Source organism: Bubalus kerabau, chromosome 6, assembly GCF_029407905.1.
Source record: "Bubalus kerabau isolate K-KA32 ecotype Philippines breed swamp buffalo chromosome 6, PCC_UOA_SB_1v2, whole genome shotgun sequence".
NCBI lineage: Eukaryota > Metazoa > Chordata > Mammalia > Artiodactyla > Bovidae > Bubalus > Bubalus kerabau.
In genome coordinates, this window is record NC_073629.1 from 52,290,924 (window position 1) to 52,314,903 (window position 23,980).

At 39.4% G+C, this 23,980-nt stretch overlaps 1 protein-coding gene and 1 long non-coding RNA gene across 14 annotated transcripts in view; one reads left to right on the plus strand and one right to left on the minus strand.

Annotated features, from left to right (window-relative positions):
* BRDT (bromodomain testis associated) overlaps positions 1-13,275 on the minus strand; it is a 59,579-nt gene extending 46,304 nt beyond the window's left edge. For 3 of the 13 annotated variants that reach the window (XR_008715779.1, XM_055585146.1, XM_055585144.1), the window contains exon 1: positions 12,918-13,274. The gene's annotated coding sequence lies outside the window, so the exon portion shown is untranslated. Of the gene's footprint in view, positions 1-12,314; positions 12,576-12,802; positions 12,848-12,917 lie in introns of all 13 variants that reach the window. The other 10 variants (XM_055585152.1, XM_055585148.1, XM_055585155.1 and 7 more) reach the window with 8 other exon arrangements.
* LOC129655139 (uncharacterized) overlaps positions 13,220-23,980 on the plus strand; it is a 41,191-nt gene continuing 30,430 nt past the window's right edge. Inside the window, exon 1 of the long non-coding RNA XR_008715781.1 lies at positions 13,220-13,342. This is a non-coding gene — a long non-coding RNA (uncharacterized LOC129655139). The remainder of the gene's footprint in view (positions 13,343-23,980) is intronic.

A 23,980-nucleotide genomic window follows, 5' to 3' on the forward strand; every position in this document is an offset into this window, starting at 1 on the left:
TTTCCCAGGTGGCTCACTGGTAAAGAATCCACCTGCCAATGCAGGAGATGCAGGTTCAGTCCTTGGGTCAGGAAGACCCCCTGGAGAAGGAAATGGCAACCCACTCCAGTATTCTTGCCTGGGAAATCCCATGGACAGAGAAGCCCGGTGAGCTACAGTCCATGGGGTCACAAAAAGAGTTGGACACGACTTAGTGACTAAACAACAAATAAATACCTCTTCAAGACCCTGCTTTCAATTCGTAGGGATATATCCCCACAAGTGCAGATGTGGAATTGCTAGATCGTATGGAAATTTTTAATTTTTTGAGGAATCCCATACTGTTTTCTACAGCAGCAGCACTGTTTTACATTCCTACCATTTAAGGGTTCCAATTTCTCCACATCCTCACATGTGCCATTTTCTGTTCTTTTGATTAATAGTAGCCATTGTAAAACCCACTCCAGTGTTCTTGCCTGGAGAATCCCAGGGACAGGGGAGCCTGGTGGGCTGCCGTCTATGGGGTCGCACAGAGTCGGACACGACTGAAGTGACTCAGCAGCAGCAGCAGCCATTGTAATGAGGCACTGTGGATCATTTAAAAAAATACCAATGGCCTTCTGAGATGGCCCACCCACTGTCTGTGGAGTGTATTTCTCCCAAGGCCGTCTTGCCTTTTCAGAGAATCACTGTCTACAGAATGTGTATCTAAATAAACCCAGTTCTAGGTCCCAACCCCTGGAGATATGGCTTGAGAATCAGTTTTCTTTCTTTTTTAAGTTCCCTGGACATTCTGATATATAGTTAAGATTAAGAACCATTACTGGGGCTTCCCTGGTAGCTCCACTGGTAAAGAATCCATCTGCAATGCAGGAGACCCCAGTTCAATTCCTGAGTCAGGAAGATCCCCTGGAGAAGGGATAGGCTACTCACTCCAGTATTCTTAGGGTTCCCTGGTGGCTCAGACAGTAAAGAATCTGCCTGCAATGAGGGAGACCTGGGTTTAATCCCTGGGTTGGGAAGCTTCCCTGGAGGAGGGCACAGCAACCCACTTCAGTATTCTTGCCTGGAGAATCCCCATGGACAGAAGAGCATGGCATGCTGTAGTCCATGGGGTCCCAAAGAGTCGGACATGACTGAGCCACTAAGCAAAAGAACCACTACATTAAAATGAATTAACTTGGAGATTATTATCAGTCTTACAATTTTATCTCATCATTTCACTTTTCTCATCTTATACAAATATGCACTAGAACTCAATAAAAAGTCATTGAAAAGAAAGAAGGTGCTATTTCAGTGTTGCAACTGAAACTGGCTCTTATCCTGGCTTTGCAATTACTTAAAGGTAGCCTACCTTTTGAATACCCAAATCACTACATCCTCCTTCTCCACAGATAACCACTAGGATGACTTCTATCCCCATACATTAAATTGTGACTGTTTTTTGAATTTTACATAAATATAGTATTGTTTACTATGTATTACATTGTGTCTGGCTTTTTTACCAATATTGTTTTTGAGATTTATCTATGTTTTTGCCTGTTGTATTCTATTGTAAAATCATATCAAAATTTATCCATTCCTATTGGGACTTTTAGGTTTTCCAATATTTAACTATGACAAATAATGCCATGAAATGCTTTAGTGTATATGTACATGCCTTATGTTGGGTATAAACCCCGAAGTAAAATTGTTGGGACAAAGGTTATGTATATGTTCAACCTTAGTAGATACCACCAGTTTTCCAAAACGTACCAATTTATATACACAACAATAGTCTAAAATTTCCAGTTATTCCATATCTTTGTATTTGGTATTATGGACAGCTTGTATTTTAGCTATTCTGGTGGGTGTAAGATGGGATCTCACTGTGATTTTATTTCTCTGATGATTCCTCCTCCAAAATAAATCTCAAATTTTCACTTCTTCTACCACTATGACCCTAGCCCCAGTGATCATCCTTTAACAGACTAACACCATCGCCACCAGACTGAGCTGAAACCTTCCAAGGTCTGGTTCATTGTTCCTTCCACCTCCTTTCCTAATCTCCCAGCTCAATCTCTTTTTTCACTTCTTTGCATCAAGCCAGTTCCAGTCTTTGGGCCTTTACACTCTGCTTGAAATGCTCTTCTTCTAGATCTATTCAAAATTGTCAGCTCCTTAGAGTGACTTTTCCTTCACATTCTCATTTTAAATAGGCATACTTAACTAGCTCCTCCTCAGTTCTAATTTATCAGCTAATACCCTCTTCACTACTATTATTTTTACCCACTTGTCACTGTCAGTCTTCCAATCCAACCCTCCCCCTAATCCCCAAAATGTAAATGCTGTTTCAGCTTATGGACCTTGTTTGCATTGATTCAATGCATAAGACAGAGCCCACATATGCTGAATTAAAGTGTTCAGGTTCAATTTTATGTTAGAGATAGAGCAGATGTGACTTGTTTATATAGGGAAAAGTGGGGAGAGAAATCAAGAATGTTTTACATCTAAGTTCCTGCTGCTCAGGAATCTGTCTTCAAAAAAAAAAATAGTAATAATGAATGAATGAATGTATATCAATTATAAAACACCGTTCTCAAATTTGTTCCACTCCTCAAAATCTCAGCCTCAGGGCTTCCCTGGTGGTCCAGTGGCTAAGATTCTGGGCTCCCAATGCAGGGGGCATGGGTTTGAGCCCTGGTCAGGGAACTAAGATCCCACATGCTACAACTGGGACATGACAGTCAAAAAAAAAAACCTCAGCCTCACTATCCCCATTTGCAAATGATCTCAGTTTATAAGAAACTTTATTTAAACATTAATCTCTTGGTTTCTTTTATTCCCTAGTCCATTTCCTCTTATTTCATAAGTGCCTCACCTCTCTTCCATAAGGATCTTCTTTCCCTTTTTCCAGAAACCTATTGTTTCATTATTCCTTTATCTCCATTATTGTATGTTTATTTTTTATTATGTTTATGAAGGCTTTCCCCTACTTAAATAAAGATTATGCAACACATGGTTCTGCTTCCTGCTTTGTCTTAAGGTTTCATTTTCTATGTGTTTATCTGTTATTAACTTCTGCTGATATCTCTGCCCACAAACATGTTCTAATCAGCATCTTAAAATTATTTTCCTTAAAAACACCTTTCCACACAAAAATCTGCATGCGGATATTTATAGTAGCTTTATACATAATTACCAAAACTTGGGAGCAATAAAGATGTTCCTCAGCAGGAGAATGGATAAACTGTGAAGCAACAGTCAGACAATGGAATATTACTTAGTGCTAAAAAGAAATGATTTATATAGCCACAAAAAGACATAAAGGAATATTAAATACAACAACAACATATGACATTCTGGAAAAGGTAAAACTATGGAGACAGTAAAAACCTCAGTGGTTGCCAGGAGGCAGGGAGAGAAAAGGATGAAAAAAAATGGAGCAGAGAATTTTTACGGTAATGAAAATACTCTGTATGATACCATAATGATGGATACATGCCATTATACATTTGCCCAAATCTTTAGGAAGAATAACACAAAGAGTGAACCCTAATGCAAACATCAGATTTTAAATTATAAAATTTGTTGTGTCAACAAAATTGAAAAGTACAGAGATGAACAAAATGGTTCATCTACTGTAACAAATATACCATTTTGTTTCAGGATGCTCCTAACAAGAGACTATGCATGTGTTGGGGCAGGAAATACATGGGAAATCTCTGTATATTTCAATTTTGCTGGGAACCTAAAGCTGCTCTAAAAAAAAACAAACAAAAAAACCCTTGAGTGCAAAAAATTTTGTGAAGGTCAAATATATCCATCCGATTTCTCCAGCTCTCTTCTGAAACTGCTCTCCCAAGATCACTAAAATATTCTGAAATAGCCCAAATCCCTCACTGGCCTTCCTCAGTTATCTCCCCAGACTCCTCTGTAGTATCTATATTGGCTAGCAACACTTAAAATTGTTCCCTTTTGCATCCAATACACCCATAACTACTCATACCACTTCTTCATATAACCATTTTATTTCAACACTTGTCCATATCTTCTTAATTGTGGTATTTTAATCAGACATCTGTACCAAATTAGTCAAATCCAAAACTGAGGCTTTTGTATTATTTAGGAAAACAGTACTAACTAGTAAAGACTTAAATACTATGTATTGGGATAAAAGACACACACACATACACATATATATATGTCCAGACAAGACAAAATACAGTCTACATAGCATCTATAAAGAATTTTTGCCAAAAATGTGTAACAAGCTTGTAGATTTACCATTTTTGTAACAGAAAATTCAATGGCTACAGCTGTGCTGTCCAGTATGATAGCCTCTAGCCAAATGTAACTTTAAATTTAAATTAACCAAAATTACCAAGATTAAAAATTTAGCCTCGGGACTTCCCTGGTGGTCCAGTGGTTGACAATCTGCCTGACAATGCAGGGGACATGGGTTCAATCCCTGGTTGGGGAAGATCCCACATGCCTTGGGGCAACTAAGCCCATGTACCACAACTACTGAGACTATGTACAGCAATAAGGACCCAGTGCAGCCAAAAAATAAATTAGTTTTTTTAAAAATTCAACTGCATTATAAGTGCTTAATAGCCACATATTCCTAGTGCCTACTGTATGCAACAGTGCAGCTATAGGACACTGCCATCACAGCAGAGTTTTTTGACACCTGCTAGAATAAAACAAAAATCATGAGACAAATTTATAATATGGAAGATTTTATAAGACAAATGGCCTAGCTTTTTAGAAAAACTCAAGACTTAAAGAAAATTAGGAACTGCTCTGAATTAAGACATACTTACTTACTCAACTTACATACTCAACTTACTACCCTATGTCAAATTTTGGTTTGAAGCAACTATTAAAGACATTTTTGAGGACTTCCCTGGAGGTCCAGTGGTTAAGACTCCACACTTCCACTGCAGGGTGCACAGGTTCAACCCTGGTTGGGAAATTAAGATCCTGTGTGCTGTAGGGTGTAGTTAAAAAAAAAAAAAAGACATTTCTGGGGACAATGAGGGAATTGGTTCAATAGGTGTGAGAACAGTAGGACAATTATGTAAGGGAAAAAAGTTTACTTTAAATACATGCTCAAAAATTTTAGTGTGACCACTGCCACAAAAAGTATAAAATACCTAGGAATAAACCTACTTAAGGATACAAAAGAACTGTAGACAGAAAATTATAAGACACTGATGAAGGAAATCAGAGACAACAATAACAGATGGGGATATTCCATGTTCCTGGGTTGCAAGAATAAATAATGTGAAAATGACTGTACTACCAAATGCAATCTACAGATTCAACTTGATCCCTATCAAATTACCAATGGCATTTTTCACAGAACTAGAACAAAAAATTTCACAATTCATATGAAAACACAAAAGACCCTGAATAACCAAAGCAATTTTGAGAAAGAAGAATGGAGCTGGAAACAAATAAATAACAGAGCTGAAGGAATCAATCTTCCTGACTTCAGACTACACTACAAAGCTACAGCCATCAAGACAGTATGGTACTGGCACAAAAACAGAAATATAGACCACAAGAACAAGATACAAAGCCCAGAAATAAAGCCACACACCTATGGGAACCTTATCTTTGATAAAGGAGGCAAGAATATACAATGGGGCAAAGACAGCCTCTTCAATAAGTGGTGCTGGGAAAACTGGACAACTACATGTAAAAGACTCAAATTAGAGCACTTCCTAACACCATACACAAAGATAAACTCAAAATGGATTAAAGACCTAAATGTAAGACCAGAAACTATAAAACTCTTAGAGGAAAACATAAGCAGAACACTTGATGACATAAATCAAAGTAAGATCCTCTGCAACCCACTTCCTATAGTGATGGAAATAAAAACAAAAATAAACAAGTGGGACCTGAAATTAAAAGCTTTTGCATAGCAAAGGAAACTATAAAGGAGGTAAAAAGACAATCTTCATAATGGGAGAAAATAATAACAAGTGAAACAACTCACAAAGGATTAATTTCCAAAATATACAAGCAACTCATACAATACCAGAAAAACAAATAACCTAGTCAAAAAGTGGGAAAAAGACCTAAACAGACATTTCTCCAAAGACGACATATAGATGGCTAACAAACACATGAAAAGATGCTCAACACTGCTCATTATTAGAGAACTGCAAATCAAAACCACAATGAGATGTCACCTCATACCAGTCAGAATGGCCATCACCAAAAAGTCTACAACAATAAATAATAAATGCTGGAGAGGGTGTAGAGAAAAGGGAAACCTCTTGCACTGTTGGTGGGAATGTAAACTGATATAACTGCTATGGAAGACAGTATGGAGGTTCCTTAAAAAGCTAGAAATAAAACTACCATATGACCCAGCAATCCCACTATTAGGCACACACCCTGAGGAAACCAAAATTGAAAAACACACATGTACTCCAATGTTCACTGCAGCACTATTTACAACAGCTAGAACATGGAAGCAACCTAGATGTCCATTGACAGATGAATGGATAAAGAAGCTGTGGTACATATATACAATGGAATATTACTCAGCCATAAAAAGAAATGCATTTGAGTCAGTTCTAATGAGGTAGATAAACCTACAGTCTATTATACAGAGTGAAGTAAGTCAGAAAGAGAAAGAAAAATACCATATACTAATGCATATATATAGAATCTAGAAAGATGATACTGATGAAATTTGCAGGGCAGCAGTGGAGACAGACAGAGAACAGACTTATGGACGTGGGTTGGGAGCAGGGGAGAGGAGAGGGTGAGATGTATGGAGAGAGTACCTTATGTAAAATAGCAAATGGGAATTTGCTGTATGGCTCAGGGAACTCAAACAGCAGCTCTGTAACAACACTAGAGGGCTGGGATGTGGAGGGAGATGGGAGAGAGGTTCAAGAAGGAGGGGACATATGTATATCTATGGCTGATTCATGCTGATGTTTGGCAGAAATCAACAAAATTCTGTAAAGCAATTATCCTTCAGTTAAAAAATAAATAAATAAAAACTTCCGTGTGAATAGTAACATTTGTGAAATGTTTCAAGATTTGGGGGAAAAACCTATACAGACAAGCAAACACATAAAAAATGTTGACAATTCTTGGTGTTATACAGGGCTCCTTTGTACTATTTTATCCATTTTTCTATATCAGCAATCTTTAATAATAAAGTACATCGTTACTTAATGCTGCAGATGGACTGACCATGGACAAAAGCTCTGATAATCATCACTGGGCAAAACAATAGCTAATATTTGGTAATCTGATAATTATCTCAGAAGTGCTCTGCAGTACTTGGCTGGAGGTCCTGGTTTCTAGTGTGAGGTGAAACTATCCAGCAATAGAGGACTAGGAATTATCCCCTTAATAAAACTGCTTTATAATTATCCCAGTCTTAGTGTTCAAAGTTATGTTAGTTCTCTGTTTTTTTCCCAGCCACACCACAAGGCTTGTGAGGTCTTAGTTCAGCCTCTACCGGGGATGAACTTCAGCCCTCAGCAGTAACAGTCCTAACCAGTGGACCACCAGGGTCCCCTGTGTGTGTGCTTATACTCTTTGCGACCCCATGGACTGTAGCCCACCAGGCTCTTCTGTCCATGGGATTTCCCAGGCAAGAATACTGCAGTGGGATGCCATTTTCTTCTCCAGGGGATCTTCCTGACCCAGGGATAGAACTTGCATCTCTTGCACTGGCAGGCAAGTTCCTTACCAGCTGAGCCACCGGGGAAGCCAATCCCTATCTTGTTCCTTATTTTAAAACTTTTTAAAAGGAGCTCAAAAGACCTTTACGACCCCGATAATCACGATGGTGTGATCACTGACCTAGAGCCAGACATCCTGGAATCTGAAGTCAAGTGGGCCTTAGAAAGCATCACTACGAACAAAGCTAGTGGAGGTGATGGCATTCCAGTGGAGCTATTCCAAATCCTGAAAGATGATGCTGTGAAAGTGCTGCACTCAATATGTCAGCAAATTTGGAAAACTCAGCAGTGGCCACACAACTGGAAAAGGTCAGTTTTCATTCCAATCCCAAAGAAAGGCAATGCCAAAGAATGCTCAAACTACCGCACAATTGCACTCATCTCACACGCTAGTAAAGTAATGCTCAAAATTCTCCAAGCCAGGCTTCAGCAATATGTGAACCGTGAACTTCCTGATGTTCAAGCTGGTTTTAGAAAAGGCAGAGGACCCAGAGATCAAATTGCCAACATCCGCTGGATCATGGAAAAAGCAAGAGAGTTCCAGAAAAACATCTATTTCTGCTTTATTGACTATGCCAAAGCCTTTGACTGTGTGGATCACAATAAACTGTGGAAAATTCTGAAAGAGATGGGAATATCAGACCACCTGACTTGCCTCTTGAGAAATTTGTATGCAGGTCAGGAAGCAACAGTTAGAACTGGACATGGAACAAAGACTGGTTCCAAATAGGAAAAGGAGTACGTCAAGGCTGTATATTGTCACCCTGCTTATTTAACTTCTATGCAGAGTACATCATGAGAAACGCTGGACTGGAAGAAATACAAGCTGGAATCAAGATTGCCGGGAGAAATATCAATAACCTCAGATATGCAGATGACACCACCCTTATGGCAGGAAGTGAAAAGGAACTCAAAAGCCTCTTGATGAAAGTGAAAGTGGAGAGTGAAAAAGTTGGTTTAAAACTCAACATTCAGAAAACGAAGATCATGGCATCCGGTCCCATCACTTCATGGCAAATAGATGGGGAAACAGTGGAAACAGTGTCAGACTTTATTTTTGGGGGCTCCAAAATCACTGCAGATGGTGATTGCAGCCATGAAATTAAAAGACACTTACTCCTTGGAAGGAAAGTTATGACCAACCTAGACAGCATATGCAAAAGCAGAGACATTACTTTGCCAACAAAGGCCTGTCTAGTCAAGGCTATGGTTTTTCCTGTGGTCATGTATGGATGTGAGAGTTGGACTGTGAAGGCGGCTGAGAGCCCAAGAATTGATGCTTTTGAACTGTGGTGTTGGAGAAGACTCTTGAGAGTCCCTTGGACTGCAAGGAGATCCAACCAGTCCATTCTGAAGGAGATCAGCCCTGGGATTTCTTTGGAAGGAATGATGCTAAAGCTGAAACTCCAGTACTTTGGCCACCTCATGCGAAGAGTTGACTCATTGGAAAAGACTCTGATGCTGGGAGGGATTGGGGGCAGGAGGAGAAGGGGGCGACAGAGGATGAGATGGCTGGATGGCATCACCGACTCAATGACATGAGTTTGAGTGAACTCCGGGAGTTGGTGATGGACAAGGAGGCCTGGCGTGCTGTGATTTGTGGGGTCACAAAGAGTGGGACACGACTGAGCGACTGATCTGATCTGATGTGGCTTTAAAAAATAACTGGCAAATTTCTGTCAGATAGCTGTCAATTTTATTTTACATTCTCTGAAGACGTTTATTCTTTCCAGCTTTTACTCTTAATAACCATGAGTAAACAGAAAATTCCAGCGTAATGGTCTAGCAACATAGCCTCCAAAAGATTTACCGTAATTGACATAATGCTGGTCACAATCAGTAAGGTGTCAGAAGTAATTTGTCACTTAGATAGATTGGTTAGTTCAAGGTAACCACTCTTCTCTAAAATCACTTATACTTCAACACACTGAACTATGGAGTTACAAGTCTGCTGGCAACTATGCATAAACTGTAACCTATTCTGCCTATGTGAAAATTCACTGTTGTTTCTAATGTTTATGATGAGTTGTCATTTTATTTCTCTTTTTAAAACATTTTTTACTCATGGATATATTTCTACAAAGATATATAGATAGCATGGGCAGATGAAATCTCATATCACTAAGAATTGAGTGTTAACAACCACCAATCACAACTGCTCAAAAGACAATGTATCATAAATGATTATGAATTCTGGTTTACTCTGATAATCACAAAATAATGTAGCACCACCTTGTCAATCTTTCTATGGTTCCATGGGCAAGTTGCCTGAAAATCAGATCCCTTTTGCCCATTATAAAATAACCTTGGGAATTCTGGAGAAATTCTTAAGACAATATACCATTTATGGATTTCATAAAAATGAAGTTTATTTGAATTTTAACATCCACATGGTTTGAACAGTACACAACAGTTTCCCATTTTTGTCCTCCAGTTAACCAGATGCCCCTCCTTAAACTCTTAGCAACTTCTTGTGTATCCTTTTAGAAACTTTTTTCACACTTACTTCTCAATTTAAAATAGAGTTGAAATTTTTTGATGCTTTGAATAAAGATTGTTTAAAAATATTTTCTATTTTGATAAATGTCAGAGAATAAGTTATTTTGTTGTATGGTGACACTTCTGGTTGAGTTCATAGATCTCACATATGCAAGGAAGCAGTACAGCATAAAGAACTTGGATTCTGTTAAGAGTTCTCATGAGAATAAAATTTTTTTTTCCATTGAATTTTGTACCTATATGAGATTATGGATGTTTACTAAATGTATTGTGATAATCAGTTCATGATGTATGTAAAGCAAATCATTACACTGTATACCTTAAATTTAAGCTATCTTTCCTTCCTTATTTTATTTTTGCTTATACACCTCTGGTGTTATATCCCTCAAAGCATTATTTTTTTGTATTTGGGCTTTCTGTCTTTATTAGGTTTGTGAAAGGCTGCTTAATCCTTAGTTTTTTTCAAACACTCTTATCTCCTGTATATCCTGAATAAAAGTGATGGTAATGGGGGGGGGGGGGTTGCGGAGTTTAGATTTTGAACCCTGATGCCTCTAGGACTCAGGTCAAAAGTAATCTGCCCTTGTGATGAGCTCAAATACTGACTTTCAAACTAGACATCTCCAGTTCAAGGGAGAAAATGGTTTCTTCAGGCTTTATTTAATAAGGTCAAACAGTGATTTGTAGATGATGTATATTCTTCACAACAATTCAATCTTCTCATCTGCTTGTCCCTCAATTTTCTTGTCTGAACTCTTTCCCCAGATACTCTAGAATAACACTTGCTCTCTTTTGCCTGCATCTTAAGTATTTCTATACTAGCTTACCGTCCAGACAAACTTTCTCAATTTTTAAAAATTCCACTCTTGATCCTATTCTGTCCTTGGGGTCTCTATCTTCTCTTCTGTATCTCACGTCAGAGCACCTTGAAAAATGATATTTTTACTCCCTACCTCAAACATGACTTTTTCCTGCCATTCCTCTAAAACTGCCCTTGTGAAGTGAAAGTCACTCAGTCGTGTCCGACTCTTTGCAACCCCATGGACTCTACAGTCCCTGGAATTCTCCAGGCCAGAATACTGGAGTGGATTGCCTTTTCCTTCTCCAGGGGATCTTCCCAACCCAGGGATCGAACCCAGGTCTCCCGCATTGCAGGCGGATTCTTTACCAGCTGACAAGCAATGCCCAAAACTGCCCTTACACTAAAGTTAATACTTACCATATTTTCTTGTTTAATCCAATGGATTCTTTTTTGAATCTTATACCTTACTTGACCTCTCAGCTCTATCTGTCACCAGTCTATTGTGATTCTCTTTAAACTCTTTGCTGGTTTCCAGGATACCACTTTCCCAAGATTCTGTTTGTTCACTTATTAAATATTTACAAACTGCCTACAATGGTGGATTGAGCTAGGAAATGGGGATACAATAATCTCTTCACAAAGATCTACAAACAGGCAATTGCAACAGGATACATATAATTATCGCTGTGATGGAGATAAGAGGGTGCTAAGAGAACAAATAGGTGGGTCAGATTAGAATTTCAAAGGAATTATAATCTCATCTTCTTTAACCCATTAATATCCCCCAGAGGTCTTGTTTACTCCCTTTTTGCAGTTCTCAGACTCTTCATGGTATCAAATACCTCTAAACAATTTATTTGAATATAAATTTACATATTCAGAATATATTTAAGTGTTCCTATTTTCTATCTCCAAACCACTTCCTTCCTTCAATCACTTATAATCTCCCACCTGAATTAATGCAATGGGGATGTTTTGATTTTTTGTTCAGCCACTTAGGATCATACTGTTCAACCCACAGCCTTTCATGATACAAGACAAATCCTCTTACAGCCCCTTGCCTACCTCACTAGACTCATCTCTTGCTACTCTCCCAACATGGTGCCAGCCACATTCAAAAATCTGCCCTTCTCCACTGTCCCACCCTACTTTGTACTCACACCATGTCCAAGCCTCTGGAAAATTTCTCCTCATCAGAGCTCCCCTTACTCTTTAGACTAACTTCTATTGGTCTCAAGACCCAGATCAGTAATCTCCTACCCAGAAGCCTCCCCTGCTGCCTTCCAACCATACGGGCGCTTCCCACAGGTCCCAAAGCACCCTGTACATACCTCATTTTAATTCTTAACACAACGCAGCGCCTTGAAGCCAGGCCCATCTCCAGATTCCACAACACCCAACAGAGGCTTTAATATGTTCCAAGGGTTTTAAGTAACTTAACGTGAATGAATTAATGAATCAAGGACGGGAAATCTCCTGTCCCAAATGATGACACAACTAAAACGTCAGCTGCATCTAAAGCTCTTTGCTCTCCCCTGCATTCACGAAACTACAGTACCAGCAGCGCTCCACCAATCCAAGACGTACGAGAACTACAAAGAACATGAGTGTTTTTCAAAATGGGAGGAGGTTGCACAACTAGACCCCTAACCCCTCGCTCAACCTCCCTTTTCCTACTCCTTCCTTAGGGAAAGAAAAAAAAAAAAAGAACCAAGCGTTTAAGAGAAAAGCCAAAAAAAAAAAAAATTTTTTTTTAGAGGTCCAATGGGGCAAGGAGCTTGCCGCTGGGAAGACCAAAATAAAGGAACTGGCAGCTCACCTGGGCTGCAGCCACACACCGGGATGGCCTCTCTAACTGCCTTTACTGTCGCACAATGTTGATGGGGGAGGGGAGGAGGGGGGAAAAAGAAAAAAAAACAACGGTTACTCCCTACCCAGGGTGACAGCGAGGGCCTGGATTCCAGAGTAGTGCTTCCCGCTGGGGTTCCCTTACCCCTTGTGGAAAGGACTTCTCAGATCGCTCCTTTCAGCTTGCACAAGATGAAGCGGTCCAGGGAAGCAGTTCTCCACAGTCCGTCGCCGCCAGCTCTCACCCCAATGGCGGCCGCTAGCGGGCAGCAACAGGCGCCTTTATCCGCGACGCTCCACCGGCGGCGGGCCCATTGGCTGGAGCATGTCACGTGACTCAGCCTGGCTCCAGACCGCTGGAAGGGTGCCTGAGGTCTGAGCTTCGAGGTCCTCGGCTGGGGCCTGGGTGGTTCACGCACCAAGTGCAAGTTTGCTGATCGCTTGCTTCCTCCTGAGAGCCAGGCCCGGTACAGAGAGCGAAGGATATAGGAGTAGGAGCGCCACCCTAAAGGTGTGTACCGTCAAAACAAATCAACGGATTAGCTTCCATGTTGTCATGAGGATACATGAGTTTCGACTTGTGGTGTTTTCATTGCTTTTCATACTTTTCCTCCCACCCTCCCCAAAACTCCATTCTCTTGAAAGTAGTGAGTGTTTAGCATTTGGTAAAAGGTGAAGTTGGAGCCAACATGAGCTCTTTGGGTTTAAAATAGCACTTAATGATCTATTTCACAACAGCTGGGTAAGGAGACAGTCTGGATTTTGAGAGTCTTGGCCAGTCAGTACCTCCTCATTATTTGTGGGAGTGAATTCGAAAAGTGTATTCAGCACAGTAGTTGCCTTTGGATCCAATTGCAAACAATATTTCTAAATTCCTTAGTATTCATTCCAAGATTGAAGAGTGGATGAGGGAGGGGAGGAGAAAAAACAGCTGAGAACTGCCTGATAAACCCATCAAAACCCAATCAACCTCCAGATTCCTGAATCGTAAATCTGAGGGTCATTAACAACTTGCATGGGATTCAGTCTCTTTTATGTGAGAGTAAAGGTCATCAGGACCAAGTGTTCACAAGAAAGTCACAACTACTAGAGGTCAACATAAATAATGAGTTGTAGGCATTTTTACATTAGAAAGACTCTTACTCAAAGAAAGTCTTTTTTTTTTTTTGCTTGTTTGTTTTAGTCTTTGTTTCCAAGTAACCCAATGACCAAGAATTGTACGGAAGAGTTAATATCACAGCATTTACTTTATTTAGATTTAATACTTGTCAAGGCTATGGTTTTTCCAGTAGTCATGTATGGATGTGAGAGTTGGACTGTAAGAAAGCTGAGTGCTGAAGAATTGATGCTTTTGAACTGTGGTGTTGGAGAAGACTCTTGAGAGTCCCTTGGGCTGCAAGGAGATCCAACCAGTCCATTCTAAAGGAGACCAGTCCTGGGTGTTCATTGGAAGGAATGATGCTAAAGCTGAAACGCCAGTACTTTGGCCACCTCATGGGAAGAGTTGATTCATTGGAGAAGACTGATGCTGGGAGGGATTGGGGGCAGGAGGAGAAGGGGACGACAGAGGATGAGATGGCTGGATGGCATCACTGACTCGATGGATGTGAGTTTGAGTGAACTCCGGGAGTTGGTGATGCACAGGGAGGCCTGGCGTGCTGCAGTTCATGGGGTCGCAAAGAGTCAGACATGACTGAGCAACTGAACTGAACTGAACTGAACTTGTTTTTATTGTATAAAATCTCATCATGCAGCAAAAAGGTAAGACTTAGGGTGTAACCCAGGTATAGACCTCTGGTGTGACCATCACCATGAAAGAGCTAAGAGAAGTCAAAGGAAATAAAACCCAGGAATGACTTAGTGCAAATCTTGCTCACTGTCATGTTTTTGGCTCTCCTTCTCCTGAGAACCAGTGGAAGGAATAAAAGCATACTCCACAGAGAAACCTGAGTGATCTTTTTTAGAAAAGCTAAATCTCATCATGTTGACACTCTTAAAACCATTCAATTATTTCCCATTATTTAAAGATAGAGATCAAAACTCTTAAGATGAGCTACAAAGTCTTATGTGATTTATCTATGTTCAGCTCCAACCTCCTCTCCTGCAGTGCTCCCTCTCCATTACCATCTCCTTTTGGTAAGTGCCTTGTTTCCTCTCTCTCTCTCTCTCTTTGCTTCTGTAATGAGCTCTTCTCTCTTTTCCTTCCATCCCACACTCAGGTGTCAACCTAAAGTCACTTCCTCAAGGAGGCCTCCACTAGATTACATCTTTCGGTTTAAGGCACTCTCATTGCAACTTAATTATATAGCACTTATTACTAGATTGTACTTATACAGCCACAGGTATATTTCCTATCTTATTTTCCCCATTAGACAGTAAGCACAATGAGTGCAAAGTATTGAAAGGCTCTAAAGTGTATTTTCTTTGAGTACATTAGCCCTTGATCCTGCTGGGTTTTAAGAACTGTGGCAAAATCCAATTTGAATTAAGGGTAGGGGTGGGTAGGGAGTGTGACAAAACCAGATTTGAGTTTTTATTTTTTAAAAAACTTAAAATGGTTGCAAAATGAAAAATATGGAGAATGAATTAATTTGGGAGTATATTTCACAGGATTTGGTGTTAGATTGGACATAAAGATGATTTGGGGTTTCTGGCTTAAGGAATGCACCATTTACTGAGAAAGGAATTGTAGGAGGGAAGAGCAAGTTTGAGACGGAGGGAAGAGCATTGGTGCAGTTTTGAATGCGATGAATTCAGGGTGCCTGTAAGATATATGAGTAGAGATTTTGAATAGGAAGTTTATTATACAGTTCGAAATACAATCCAGGCTGAATATGGGAGAAGGCAAGAAGGAGGTTTAGAAGGTGAAAAGGTTTAGAATAATTAGGAGGTTTTCCCTGGTGGCTCAGACAGTAAAGAATCTGCCTGTAATGTAGGAGACGCAGGTTCCATCCCTGCTGCTGCTGCTGCTAAGTCGCTTCAGTCGTGTCCGACTCTGTGCGACCCCATAGATGGCAGCCCACCAGGCTCCCCTGTCCCTGGGATTCTCCAGGCAAGAACACTGGAGTGGGTTGCCATTTCCTTCTCCAGTGCATGAAAGGGAAAAAGGAAAGTGAAGTTGCTCAGTCGTGTCCGACTCTTTAGCGACGCCATGGACCGCGGCCTACCAGGCTCCTCCATCCATGGATTTTCCAAGCAAGAGTACTGGAGTGGGGTGCCAGTGCCTTCTCCAGTTCCATCCCTGAGAATGGAACTACTACCCACTCCAGTATTCTTGCTTGGAGAATTTCATGGACAGAAGGCTAGTGGGCTATAGTACATGGGTTGCAAAGAGATGGACATGACTGAGTGACTAACACTTTCATTTCTTCATAGACGAGGACTTCTCTGGTGGTCTAGTGGCTAGGACTCTGAGCTCCCAATGCAGGAGCATGCTGCAACTTAAAAAAAAAAAGATTCTTTGTTCCACAACTAAGACCCAAAGACCCAGTGCAGCCAGCCAAAGAAGTAAATAAATCTTAAAAAAAAAAAAAAATTATAGGGAACAGGAGAAAAAGCTGACTAGGGAAAGGTGTGTTAGTAAGACATATTTGAGACAGTTGAGAAATTGGTGACTGTAATGGAGAAGATAGTTGCTTTTATCCAATACTGAGATGTGCCGGGAACGTGTGATAGAAAGACATATAGAGAAAAGTAGCTTCTGAAATATTGAAAAGAAAGCATAGTTTAAGACTTGGATATCACAGGACTATTGTATGACAAGTGGAAATAGTTGTAATTACATTTTGGGGGTCTTCCCTGGTGGCTCAGATGGTAAAGAATTTGCCTGCAATGTAGGAAACCTGGATTTGATTGCTGGGTACAGAAAATCCTCTGAAGGAAATGGCAACCCACTCCAGTGTTCTTGCCTGGAGAATTCAATGGACTGAGGAGTCTGGCGGGGATCACACACACAAAAAAAGACTGAGACTTTTTTTAAGAAAAGCATTAAACATAGTTCCATGAAATATTCATTTTAGTTTAAAGTCAGATATCACATGAATGTAGCTAAAAGACATTTTAAAGTTTCCATTCTTTGTTCCATCATCATGTTCAACAAGAGGAAATCTATCTCTCTGGTCTTCAATGGGGTCATAAGTATCCCCAGAACTCACAGTGAAAAGAATTTTAATTTTACAAATGGTTTTGTATAGAAATTTGGAGGCCAAAAAATATATATAGACATAGGAGTTGATTCATCACTAAAAATAAAAATATTTGTGGCACTTCCCTGGTGGCCCAGTGGATAAAACTCTACACTCCTTATGCAGGGGATCTGGGTTCTGTCGGTCAGGGAATTAAGATACCACATATTGCAGCTAAGCCCAGGGATCACAACTACTGAGCCTGAGGGTTCTAGAGCCCATGTGCCACAACTCGAGAAGCCAGCACTTGCCACAACAAAGACTCTCTGCAGCCAACATATAAACAAATAAAAAAAATATTTGTTACTTCTGCATTGCTTAAGCCAAAAGCCAATTTTTACTCAGGTCAGTTCAGTTCAGTCTCTCAGTTGTGTCTGACTCTTTACAACCCCATGGACTACTGCACGCCAGGCTTCCCTGTCCATCACCAACTCCGGGAGCTTGCTCAAACTCATACCCATCAAGTCGGTGATGCCATCCAACCATCTCATCCTTTGTTGTCCCCTTCTCCTCCTGCCTTCAATCTTTCCCAGCATCAGGGTCTTTTCCAATGAGTCAGTTCTTCACATCAGGTGGCCAAAGTGTTGAGCTTCAGCTTTGGCATCAGTCCTTCCAGTGGATGTTCAAGACTGATCTCCTTTAGGATTCACTGCTTTGATCTCCTTGCAGTCCAACGGAATCTCAAGAGTCTTCTCCAACACCATCAATTCTTCGGTGCTCAGCTTTCTTTATAGTCTAACTCTCACATTCATACGTGACTACTGGAAAAAACCATAGCTTTGACTAGGCTGACCTTTATTGACAAAGTAATGTCTCTGCTTTTTAATATGCTATCTAGTTTGGTCATAGCTTTTCTTCCAAGGAGCGTCTTTTAATTTCATGGCTGCAGTCACCATCTGCAGTGATTTTGGAGCCTGAGAAAAGAAAGTCTGTCACTGTTTCCATTGTTTCCCCATCTGTTTGCCATGAAGTGATGGAACAAGATGCCATGATCTTAGTTTTCCGAATGTTGAGTTTTAAGCCAGATTTTTCACTCTCCTCTTTCACTTTCATCAAGAGACTTTTTAATTCCTCTTTGCTTTCTGTCATAAGGGTGATGTCTTCTTCGTATCTGAAGTTACTGATATTTCTCCCAGCAATCTTGATTCCAGCTTGTACTTCATCCAGCCTGGCATTTCACATGATGTGTTCTGCATGTAAGTTAAATAAGCAGGGTGACAATATACAGCCTTGACGTACTCCTTTCCCAATTTGGAACCAGTCCATTATTCCATGTCCGGTTCTAACTGTTGCTTCCTGACCTGCATACAGATTTCTGAGGAAGCAGGTAAGGTGGTCTAGTAGTCCCACCTCTTTAAGAATTTTCCACAGTTTGTTGTGATCCACACAGTCAAAGGCTTTGGCGTAGTCAATGAAGCAGAAGTAGATGTTTTTTCTGGAACTCTCTTGCTTTTTCAATGATCCAGTGTATTTGGGCAATTTGATCTCTGGTTCCTCTGCCTTTTCTAAATTGAGCTTGAACATCTGGAAGTTCTCAGTTGATGTACTGTTGAAGCCTGGCTTAGAGAATTTTGAGCATTCCTTTGCTAGCATGTGAGATGAGTGCAATTGTGTGGTAGTTGAACATTCTTTGGCATTGCCTTTCTTTGGGATTGGAATGAAAACTGACCTTTTCCAGTCCTGTGGCCACTGCTGAGTTTCCCAAATTTCCTGGCATATTGAGTGCAGCACTTTCACATCATCTTTTAGGATTTGAAATAGCTCAACTGGAATTCTATCACCTCCACTAGCTTTGTTTCTAGTGATGCTTCCTAAGGCCCACTTGACTTTGCATTCTAGGATTTCTGGCTCTCGGTGAGTGAGTGTGGTTATCTGGGTCATGAAGATCTTTTTTGTATGGTTCTTCTGTGTATGCTTGTAGGCTCCTCCATAATTGTTTGAAGAAACAGAGCCAGTTAGTCAACAAAGCATGAAACAGGGTTTTGTATCAAATAGCACATTTCCTAACTTCGAGGTGAGGCGTGACTAGTCCTAGTCTTGCTTCCTGCCTATTCAATTTGTTGGCTTGAATTTTTGAATTTACTTTCCTTAGAAATCAATATTATTTGTGACTTTTTAGCTCTTATATATCCATTCACTTTTTAAAAAGTGAAATTATACAAGATTTTAAATGACTTTGACAATAAAATGTATAACATTTACCAGTAGGTATAAGCTTACAATTTTCTCTAACAAATTTATTTAGTTTGGAAATAGTATTAAATATATTTTATATGTGTGTGTGTGTATATATATATATATACATACATATATATATACACTTTAAACCATAAAAGTTTCAAATTTGAATGTGAATGAACATGTTTAGTAAGTAATTATTTTAATATAATCATTTCAAATAGGTAAAGATTACAAAGAAATAATTTTGGGAGGGTGGGCAGTTGACAGGGGCTCCATCTGTGAAAAGAGAAGCCATAAATTTTGTATAATACAAAGCCTAAGAATTTAATCAGATTAAGAAAATTTATTTGTAAAATTCTTCCTCCATTAATCCCATGTATGAAGATTTTTTTTTAATGGAAAAATAACACTGGAAAACACTAAAAGAAAGTTAATTTTGCATCTAGAATGGTAAAACTGTATGACACAAAGAATTTCTATCAAAAAAGTCTAAATCATGTACAGTAGAAAGTTACAAAAAATGTCTCTGTGAAACTACTATAATAACCTAATCTGGATGGCCTCAGAAATTCCTAGCCCTTTTGAATCAACTGACCAACTGAATGACTGTTGTTTGGGCTTGATTGCATTTTCAGGCACTTCCTGACCAAAGGCACTGAAGAGAGACATTGGTGAGCCCTACCCTCTAAAATAAAAATAAAGGATCGAACCCCAAGGGACTTTTGATTTCTGTTCTAGAAGAGAATCAGAAACTTAGGGAACCCAACCATCCTTCACCTTCACTGGATCAGACATCCGTCAATGCGATCACCTTTTCACTATCCCTCACCTACTGTCCTCTCTTCCTTTATTATCCAACTTGATGCTGTGTGGTCAATCATGATAATCCCTTCTTGTGATCACCCTTAACTCCTCTGTCTCCTCTTGCTTCCTCCTCATTTCATGCATGGGAAGATCACAACCTTTATTAAGCCCTTGTTAAAGCTTAAATTAAATCCTTGTTAAGCCTACATCTGCCCTGCGTCTTGCAGCTGGTTTGGCTAAAGGAAAGTGCACAATCATGCTGTCAGGTATTCCTTTAAATGTATGACAATGAACCTCTAATGGCCAATTTTGTTGTATTTCCTTTTTTCTTTGGCTGCATCCCACAGTATGTGGGATATTAGTTCTCCAGCCAGTATCTCCAGATAGTTCTCAACCAGAACTAACCAATCCCTAGGACTGAGCCAGGGATTGAACCCAAGGCCCCTGCAATGAAAGTGCAGAGTCTTAACAACTGGACCACCAGGGGAGGTCCCTATACTGTATTTCTTAATCCATCACTTTTCTACTCACCTTACTGGTGACAGCTTCTCTCACCATCCTATTTAAAAAGCAACCACCACCACCGCCCCTATACTCTCTATTCATTCCCCAAATTGTCTCCATAGCACATATAACCACCTGACACCTTATATAATTGTTTTTTAATATCTATATCTTCCTTGAATGGAAATTCAGAGAATGGATTTTTATCTGTTTTGCTCTTTAACCTAGTAGAATAGCTAACATATAGCAGATGTTCATTAATAGTGATCTAATAATGAATAAATGATTTGTTCCTAAAGACCTACTCTTTTCTTTATTATTATAGTTGATGTACAATATTATATTAGTTTCAGATATACAACACAGGAATAAATATTTTTAATAGATTGTACTACATTTAAAGTTATTATAAACTTTTGCCTATATTCCCTGTGCTGTACAATACACTCTTGTGTCTTACTTATTTTATAAATAGTAGTTGGTAACTCTTAATCCCCTATATTGCCCCTCCCTCTTCCCTCTCCTCACTGATAACCACTAGTTTGTTCTCTATATCTCTGTTTTTGTTTTGCTATATTCACTTGTTTATTTTATTTTTTCAAGTCCACATATAAGTGATAACATACAGTATTTGTCTTTCTCTATCTGACTTCTTTCACTCACCGTAATATCCTCCAGGTCTAACCATGTTGTTGAAAAATGCAAAATGTCATTCTTTCTTATGGCTGAGTTGTAGTCCATTGTGTTTATATACCACATCTTCTTTACCCATTCATCTGTTAATTTTACACTTAGATGGCTTCCATATCTTGATTATTGCAAATAATGTGGCTATGAACATTGGGGTGCATTTATCATTTAGAATTAGTGTTCTCATTTTCTTTGGCTATATAACCAGGAGTAGAATTGCTAGATCGTATAGTAATTCTATTTTTAATTGTTTGAGGGAACTCCATACTATTTTTCATAGTGGCTGTAGCAATTTACATCCCCACAAGCAGCGTACTAGGGTTCCCTTTTCTCTATATCCTCACCAACATATGTTACTTGTGGTCCTTTTGATTATGGCCATTCTGACAGATGTGAGAATTTTGATTTCCATTTCCCTGATGATTAATGATGCTGAGCATTTTTAAATGCACCTATTGACCACCTGTACATCTTCTTTGGGAAAATATCTTGTCAGGTCTAAAGACCCACTCTTCACCAAAAGTGAAAATGTAGGAGACAAAGAGATAAAGGGAACAGAGAAATCCACTTGCCAAAGTAAAAGGAGGAGACAGTGCCTTTAACTGGGCTTGGAAAGAAGCCTCAAGTTCCCTGACAGGGCTCTATACTGATTGCAGAAGAGACTATCTTGTATGGAAGAGTGAATTCGGGAGCCCCTTAATACTTTGTGGGGTTCCAGCAATTTAAATAGGCAGCCAGCTTTCAAATATCATTGAAATTATATAAACCCTATGTATCTAAACTCATTAATTGACTGAAAGTTTACAAATGTATTCTCTATTGTATTGAGAAAGCAAACAAACCAGAGGAAAACTTTACACCTAGTCTTTTGACTGTCTTTGACAATCATGATCCATGTAAGAGGGGCTGAAAAAGTTCTTTCAGTAATCCAATGAGTCTTTCCAATAACTGAATTCTTTGATCAGAACTAAAATAAGTGGTTCATAAGGGGGGGGGAAAGGGTTCATAAAGGGCGGAAAGGGTTCATAAGGGGCATCCTTGGTGACTCATATGGTAAAGAATCACCTGCAATGCGGGAGACCTGGGTTCAATCCCTGGGTTGGGAAGATCCCCTGGAGAAAGAAACAGCTACACACTCCAGTATTCTGGCCTGGAGAATTCCATGGACAGAGGAGCCTGGCGGGCTACAGTTGATGGGGTCGCAAAGAATCGGACACAACTGAGTGAATTTCTCTACAATTCTAGGAAAAGGGGAAAAAAAAGAATAAAATCCCCTCTGAACAAATCAGAGAGAGCTAAGACAGCAAAATTAGTTATAGTGCTCAAAACAAATTTAAAGAAAAGCAAACCAATTTGTCAAAACTCTTTTATTGCTTATTCTTTTATTTCTTAGGAGCTTTTATATTGTTAATTTTAGTGAATTCTGACTCCTTTTTCAGACCTAATAAATTTTAAGAATGAATTTCTGTTGGGGGACTGTACATTTTAACTTGGCCATTTCTTAAACTGTTGACACATAGGTAAAATTTATAATGTACACAAAGGCTCCTAAGAAACAAATAAACAATAGAGGAATTTTATTTTGACAAACTGGAATATAGCTCATGATAAGGTAAAGAAATTCTTGTTCATTTTGGTTTGTTTTCCTTTGAATTTGTTTTATTGTACTTTTGAGGGATAATTATTAACACACAGGTAAATTTTAAAGTATTACTAGCGGTAAAAATATTTTTTTATGATATTAACATGATAAAATTACTTGACAAAAAAAATTTTTGTATAGCTAGATCCTCAAACATATAACATCTATATATTTATTTACCTAGAAAGGCTGAGATTTGAAAGTAAGTCAGAATCAATAATGCTCATGTTTCTTGGTAATAAGCTTTACAAAAAAATAAATTCAAATTCAATTTTTGAATTTGATTCAAAATTCAAATTATTGATGATGAGATAAATCTGTTATCTTGATCTCTTAGGCTAATAAACAAGTTGTCTCTCAAAAGTACAATGTGTGTGTTTTACTCCCTCTGTCATGTCCCACTCTTTGAGAGCCCATGGACTATATAACCCATCAGACTCCTCTGTCCGTGGAATTTCCCAGCAAGAGTACTGTAGTAGGTTGCCATTTCTTCCTCCAGGGGATCTTCTTGACCTAGGGATCAAACCCACATCTCCTGCATCTTCTGCTTTGCAGGTGGATTCTCTACCACTGAGCTACTAGGTAGAATGATATTCAGAGTCAATTACCACATCTCCTGCCTCTTGTTTGTAGAAAAGATTTAGCCTCCTATGCTTTCCTTGATTTCTTTAAAAAATTTTAATCAGAGAAGTGAGAAAATGCAGAAACAAAGGAAAATAGTAAAGCGAGCAAAAGCTGTAAACAAAGTCAAGGACCTTTAGTTCCTCCTCAAGGGCTGTAGATAATATCCTGAGCCATATGCTTGAATTGTTCTGCAGATGCTAAAACTCCCATTAGATGGAAGAAGTTAACTGCCTGCTGACCACCAGCAAGTAAATCCAGACCAGCTGGAACCAGAAAGTTAACAACTGAGGTTCCAGAAACATCACCCTGTTACCTCACTATCAGCCAATCAGAGAATTGTGCATAAGCTGATCACACATCCTTCCCCTCACAGTCTTTAAAACTCCTTCCCTGAAAGTCACCAGGGAGTTCCCATCTTTTGAGCATTAGCTGCTCATTCTCCATGCTTGGCCCCATATTGGGCACCTTTTTGTAAATGCTATACTTTCCTTCACCACAGCTTGGTGTCAGTTGATTGGCT